At 46.3% G+C, this 7,645-nt stretch overlaps 1 long non-coding RNA gene across 1 annotated transcript; it reads right to left on the bottom strand.

Moving 5' to 3' along the window:
- Positions 1 to 1,250: 1,250 nt before the first annotated feature.
- LOC132597566 (uncharacterized) lies at positions 1,251 to 7,218 on the bottom strand. The gene is made up of 2 exons (XR_009564465.1): positions 6,919 to 7,218; positions 1,251 to 1,833 (listed from the first exon to the last, which is right to left on the bottom strand). It is a non-coding gene; the product is annotated as an uncharacterized lncRNA (long non-coding RNA).
- Positions 7,219 to 7,645: the final 427 nt, after the last annotated feature.

Consider the following 7,645-nt stretch of genomic DNA (forward strand, 5'->3'; position numbering starts at 1 on the left):
CTGCCTTCCATTTTACATGTTTACCAATTGTGAAAGCAAATCCAGCTGTTGGGAGGGATTGCTTCCAGATGACATTATGGGAAAGGAAAACACACTTTATAAAAAAGCTGCAGAATAAAAAGCAGAACATGTACGCTCTGTGGGCCAGGATTTCATATGGACTATTTCCTGATATTGTGCAATAAGCCAGCTCCTGGGTAGTAATCAGAACGGTGCAAATGTTCCCTGTACGAGAGTAAGGAGACCAGAATTGGGATCAAACGTGGCAGAACTTGGGGAAAATCACTTGACCTCACTGGGCCACCATATTTGTCTCCTTTTGGAGAACTGCTTCCCACCTTCACCCGGGATCTTGTGAAAGCCTCGGAAAATATTTTCTGTATGCTGAATAATGTAAGAGAAACCATGGGAAAGCAAGGACATTTTGCTTCTGAATCCGGGATGGATTTCTCAGCCCCCAGCACAGAAATTTGCTGTGTTGGCTTTCTCAAAGATTTTAGAAGCTCTCTAATGAGCTGGAATTAAAGTGTCCCTTTACTAATTTGGTTTTACAGGTCACTGGATAAAACCTACTTAGAGTGGTTTGGAAGAGGATTAGGACATTTGCATCTCTTCCAAGTTGACTTTCCAGGCAGGGTCAGTCAGCAGCTGGAGACTCCCTTGGCTAGGGGCCAGAGCTCTTTTGTAAGCTGCAAGTTTGCAAGGGCTTGTTGAGCACACTATAACTCTATTATCCAAGGAACAGAAAGTTTGCAAGGAAATAAAAATGTAAATATATAAAAGCAAGACCTACGTTCCCAAGTTTGCCAGCCTAGAGAGAACGCCGGAAAGCCCAGCGCTGCAGTTACCCAGGGCAAAGGAATCAGCCAAGGCCCTTGAGTTACTCTTGTTCAACCCCTGTTGGGGCAGAGTGGCAGTAGTCAGACAATTGCCTTGAGCTCAGGAAGTCTCCTTAGACCAGCACTGTAGCCACTAGCCATGTGTGGCTGTTAGAAATAAATAAAATTAAAAATTGTTTTTCAGTCGCACCAGCCGCATTTCAAGGGCTCCGTAGCCACATGCAGCTTAGTAATTACAGTAAAGATAAAATGAACACTCACTCATTTACTCAACAAATATTTTCTTCACAGCAGTGAAGGAAGCATACAAAATCTCTGCCCTCGTGGAGTTTCTGTTCTAAAGGGCAGGATAAACAATAGACAATAAACATATCAGTTGTGGTCTCAGCAGGAAACAGATGATGCATTCAATTGAGTAACTGAGAAGAGTTTAATAAACGGAGGATTTACCAAGATGTGGGCTGACTTCAAGGAAACCAGCAAGGAATGGTGCCGGACCCCAGAATTACCCACTGTGGGGAAGCACACCCACACCTAGGCTGGACGGGCCGAGAGGAGAGGCGATCACCAGAACCCAGTGAGAGCTGTGGGGAGGAGCTGTAACCTGGCCCAGAGAGGCCACAGGCGGGGAGTCCCCTGGGGCACAGAGCAGGGCGGAAAAGGGTGGAGAGGGAATCTGAAGGGGCAAACGGAGTATCTAGTAAAGGCAACAGGTGCAAGAGGAAGAGGAGCAGGTAAGAGGGATGAATTATGGGTCAGGGCAGCCACGTAAAACAGATCCCCTGAAGCACAGGGTGTCCTTCATTTACTCTCCCACCAGCCCTCCTTCCCCTGTTTGCTTCTGACTAATTGTGTCCCCTCCTCCACGTCCATCTATCATCTCTGTGGTTCTTCTGCCACTTGTCCCATCCTCTCTGTGGCACCGTCACAAGTCCTTGGAGCCAAAGCAGGGCAGCTCTGCTGAACCTTTGGTGAATCTTCATGCTCTGTTTACCTTAGGAGCACAGGCAGGGCAATTTTTAAGTTTTCATTTTAAATAGGCTCTATTTTTTGAGAATAGTTTTAATTTTCCAGAAAAATTGAGAAAATAGCACAGAGAGTTCCCATATTATCCTCACCCCCACCCAACAACTACCCTTATTATTACTCTCTTCTGTTAGCATGGCACATTTGTTACAATTAATGAACCAATAATGATATATATTAATTAAAGTCCATACTGTATTCTAATTTTCTTAGTTTTTGCCATCAACCCAAGCTGTCTCCATGCCTACTCTGTACTCCCTAATCTGGCTACCTGTTTCCACACATCTTCCTCCAAGCTTTCAAAAGCTAATAGAGAAAATCCTGAAACTGGGTGAGTTGTTCCAGTCTGAGGAGAGAACATCTAGGAGCACTAACAGTCACAAAGGAACCTACAGGTGCAAGGGATTATCGACAGCCTCGACCCAGTCCTCAACCTCTGGGCACTCCCCTCCCTGAAGCCATCACATAGGGGTCCCTTCAGCCCTTCATCCAACTTCCCCTACTGTTAATACCTTACATATCATGATACACTTATCAAAACTGAGAAACTAGCATTGACAGGGGACTATTAACTAGACTTTGTTCAGATTTCACCAGTTTTCCTGCTAATATCTGACTTTTTCTGTTCTAGAATCAAATCCAGGATACCACATAGGATTTACTTGTCCTGTCTCAATTTTCTCCAATCTGTGACAGCTTCTCAGACTTCCCTTGTCTTTCACGACCTTGACACTTTTGAAGAGCACTGGTCAGGAGTTTTGTAGAATGTCTTTCAATTTGGGCTTGGGTTTGATGTTTTCTCATGACTAGACTGGGGTTATGAATATTTGGGAAGAAGACCCCAAAGGCAAAGTGCCTTTCTCATGACATCATATCAGGGGGCTCATGATATGAGCATGACATATTACAGATGATATGAACCTTGGTCACTTAGTTAAGGTGGTATCTGCCAGCTTTTGCCACTATAAAGTTACTAATTTTCTTTTCCATAACCTTGTTACCAGTATGTCACTAAATCCAGCCCACACTCAAGGGGAAAGAAATTAAGCTCCTTCTCTGGAGGAAGGAGTAGCAAACCTTTGTGGGTATATGTTAAACACACCACAGTAATTAATTAATATCTTTGGGTGCATGCGTTGAGGCTATACAAAGATCCTGTTTCTCCTTAAAGTTTCACCCACTACTTTTCACATTCCTCAGTGGATCCTGCCTACAGCAATGGGGCTTTAAAGGTAATTTCTGATTTCCCTCATTCCTTTCACATTTATAATTTGGAATCCTTCTGTGAGGACAGTTCGTCTCTTCTACTCATTTATTAATGAATTCAATCATTTATTTATACCACTATGGACTCATGGATCTTTATTTTTTCTTTGAGTTATAATCTAATAATATTATTATTTTGTTGCTCAAATTGTTCCACTTTTGGACATTAGGAGCTCTTTCAGATTTGCTCTTGTGTCCTTTTGGCATGCCCTCATCCTTTTTTGTGTTTTGCTTTGTTTTAAGCAGTACTTTACTTTCTGTGCCCCACAGTCTCTTTGTATTTTCAGCCCCAGCTACTCCAGCTATAGAATCTGCCATTTTTCCAGAGGGTGTTCCAGGGCATTTTAAATTTCCCTGCTGATATGCTAGTGGCTTTATTTAGGGCCTGCTGCTTTGCCAGGATCAGAATCCTTTCCTTACAGGCAACTCTCACAATGGTAAAGAGTCTGACAGAATCATTGTCCCTACCCTGGCACGTAGTAGTTGGGCACACAACTATGTAATCCTCAGTGTTCTCTTCCACAAAATGGGGAATAATCGCACTTCCTTATGGGGTTTGTGTGAGAATTAAATGAGAGAATGCATGTGAAGCTGTTCACTTGCCTGTCATAAGTATTCAATAAATATTTTTTTATGATAATGAAGATGCTGCTGCTTCTGGTAGGGGCAATCGGTTTTAAGGGCATGGACTCATGGCAGATGCCCAGCTATGTAACCTTAATAAAACTCTCTGCACCTCAGTTTCTCGTCTGTAAAATGGGGATAACAGTAACCATCTCATAGAGTCTTTGTTGGATTAAATAATATACACAAAGCACTCAGGACTGGGCCTATAGTAAGTACTTGTTAACTGTTAGCTTTTTTTTTTTTGCTGTATGCGGCCCTCTCACTGTTGCACAGGCTCCGGACGCGCAGGCTCAGCGGCCATGGCTCACGGGCCCAGCCGCTCCGCGGCATGTGGGATCTTCCCAGACCGGGGCATGAACCCGTGTCCCCTGCATCGGCAGGCGGACTCTCAACCACTGCGCCACCAGGGAAGCCCTAACTGTTAGCTATTATTGTTTTTGTAATTATTATTATTATTGAGTAAATCTCTGGTTCCTTTGGTGTTATCTTACCCATAATTGGTAGGCCAAGAATTATGGTAGAAAAATTAAACTATGTACAAACTATGAAATGTAAAGGTAATAGGTGGTTAACATCATTCAGTTATAATCCTTAGAAGGAGTATAGCTGAATTTGAATTCATAACTATTTCAATCACAGTCATGTGCTGCTGACATTTTCTCCTCTGAGGTGTTCACAAATGGCTGAGACGGAATTACTCAATTCACACTCATCTCGCGATGATGCATTTGGCTCAAATGGCGTGCGGCTTTGGGGAAACTCTTTGTGACTCCATCAGAGTTGAACATTAAAAAATGATAACTACGATCAGCCAATGCTGAGGGACCCATCTTGTGGAAAAAAGAAATGGAACCAACACTGTTAGTGACACAATAATTAGGACACACGGGAGACTGCTGACAGTTTGGAGATATTTTCTTGGAGAAAATATCGAATTATTGAATGACTTGTTTTTGGGAGGGGGAAGGTCTTTATTGATAAATAGGTTACAGTGAAATAGAGTGATAGTTTTTAGGAGACATTAGTAGATAATTAATTTGGCAATTTATTACTGCAGAGTGACAGTCGTGGCCCTCTCCTCTGAGCACGTGAAGTCAAATACCCAAAGGTACCTTCTGCTCTGTCTGTGGGATTCAGTGTCATGAAAACTCCTGCCCTCCTGCTGAAAACCCCAGTGAGTTTTCTCGTCAAGAACTGTTAGGCTTTTCTCACTATTAGTGTTACAGTGCAGCTGAAGCTCCGCTCAGGGAAGAGTGTGGAGGTGTGATGCTGTGGGGGAAGGCCCACTGGCTCAGGCTGGACACACAGGATTCCCTCCCCTTTCTCTCACCCGTCTCAGTCCCCCACTCCCATGCCCGGCCTCCCTCATACCCTCGGGGCACTCCTTGATGCCAGGTGAGTTATTCACTGGATGCATGTTCCCTCAACTACAGCCATTTGTGAACAACCCTCATGATTTTGCTTTATCCACAAACCATATGGATTATGATTTATTTACTATTTTTCTTTTAGTAAAACATAATGCCCAAGTTAGCCTCATCCTGACCAACAATATCTGTGGAGCCACAAGTCTCTCGTGACCATGAGGTCAGTGACCTCAGCCAATGGCTAGGTGGGGTCTCCCCTCTCAATGAGGAAAAATCCACCGTGGCCTGGCTGGGAACAGGAGCGGAATGCACAAGGGCCTAGAGGAGAAACCGGTCTCTCTTCCTGGAGGCAGTTTTCTCTAAATAAGAAGACACTGGCAGCAAGCCCTTCTAACACGAACGGGCACATGTCTGTTCACCATTGACAAACATTAGGGTTCCTGAGGTCCAAGAGGGTGAAAGGCGAGGTGACTGAGAAGAGTGAGGGTGAAGGTTGTTGAATGTGTCAAGGGTCTGCAGGGTGGAGGCAGGCACGTCGGGCCTATAAAGCCATCTCAGGGGCACTATGGTAGGAGCTCACTACATGAGGTGGTGGCCCCTAGAGTCTGTTCCCGTGATTCTGCACTGCACGACTCTCTGCTTTGGTTATTGCCCACTGTCAGGAAGATGGGGGTCTTTCTGGGTAAAGGCTTAAGGCTGACAAAGATGCCAAGCTGCAAACACTTGGATCCCATCAACATTAGCACAACTATTAGTAATAATTTTTTTTTTTTTTTTTCTGGAGCATAACATACCAAAGGCTCTGAGGAATTCTGTAGTAAAACAACAAAGAAACAACGGAGTTTATTTGGCTTAACTGAATGTTTCCTAATCCTCAACTATATTTTCACTATCTTGACACCCAATCTTTGATTCATAACATTCCCTCTTCTCAGATGGTAAGCTTTTAAAAAATGATGGTGAAATACAAGTATCCCAGTTAAAGACAATTTTGCAAGAATTTTGTGACAGTCCCACAGGTCCCTGGAGTCTCCTCCAGGGTATTGCTAAAACAGTGTTGGGAAATATGGCTTTCACTGTGGTCTTGCTGGAAGTTGGGGTTAAGCTATCCTGTTTTCTTTTCTCCTTAGATTGGGCCATAAATCTCAGAAGATATAATAGCTTACATTTGTATGGAATTTTATAGTTTACATTATCACATACATTACCTCAGTTTCTCCTCACAACAACCTTGAGGGCAGGGATTATTATTCCATTTTATAGATGAAGAAATGGTCTCAAAGAGCTTCAGTAACTCATTCGAGGCCTAAAACTAGCCTGAGGCAATGCCAGGGCTTAAGTCAATCTTTTTACTTCAGATCTGGCGAACTTCCTGTATTTCTAATTTTTTTTTTTTTCCCTTGAGCACACCACTTTGCTTTTTGGTCACATCAGACTGTTGGCTCTAAATTCCTAGGATTTGGGGTTGTAATCCCCTCCCCCAATCTGAAATACTGTTTTCTAGTGAAGCCTTGAGGATCACCAGGGGAAGGCACTGACGATGGTTCTAGCACCTTGAGGGCCTGGAGGGCACCTGCAGGGACGTCAAGGGGCTCAAACCCCCTTGAAGAGGCCCAGGACACAGGTGAGCTGGGCCTGACCTGGGCCTTTTGCTCCTTCACCTAAAATCTTTCCCACTCTCCACCATGCCTCAGGGCCGAGAGCGTCCAAACATTTTCTCTAAGGAGCTGCAATGTTGCCTCTTACTTCCCTGACCCTAAGGGAGGAGCCATTCGCGTGAAAACTTGATTTACCGAAAGAGCCTCCTCGAAACACCTTTGCTCGCCTTTAACCCGTTTGGCGGGTGTCACTGGCTCAGTGTTTGCCGATTCCGGGTCCAGAAGCGCCGAAACACAGGCGGCCAGCGCGGCCAGGGCCTCAAGTGTCACGGCTTCTAGCTCCCTGGGGAGGGAAGGGGTCTTCAGCTTCGCCGGGTGCCCTGTTCCCTGCAGGGCGCGGGGGAGGGAAGAAGGAAGGAGGGGAGAGAAGGAGGGGGAGGGGACATGGCAAAGAGAGAGGGAGGGGAGGGTAAGAAGGGAGAGGGAGGGAGTAAGAGTGGGAAGAGAGTGGGCGCTGGGAAAGAGGGAGAGCCGGAAGGGGTGGGGAGAGGTGGAGGCGGAGCGGAGGTGGGGGGAGGGAACGCAAGCCACGGGGGGCGGGGCTCGGGGCGGGGGTTCCTGGCCACGCCCTCCCGCCTGGGTCCCCGGAATTCTGGTCGGGCCCGCGGAAGTCGTACGAGGTGGCTGGTGATCGCTTGCGTACGTCGAGGGGAGCGCCAACTCCTGTTTCCCGGACGTCCCCGGGCGGCCTGGGGGACAGCTGGGGCGTCGCGGCCCGGGGAAGGGAGCGGAAGTCAGCGTCGAAGCCGCGGAAGGAGGGGCGGCTGGCGGAGGCCCCGCAGCCCTTGAGGCCGGTTCAGCTGCACTAATGACCGAACGCGGTGTGAGGCTGGAGTGTGGCCGCGCGGTGCTTTCTGTAGAA

The sequence above is a fragment of the Globicephala melas genome, chromosome 7, assembly GCF_963455315.2.
Source record: "Globicephala melas chromosome 7, mGloMel1.2, whole genome shotgun sequence".
Taxonomy (NCBI): domain Eukaryota; kingdom Metazoa; phylum Chordata; class Mammalia; order Artiodactyla; family Delphinidae; genus Globicephala; species Globicephala melas.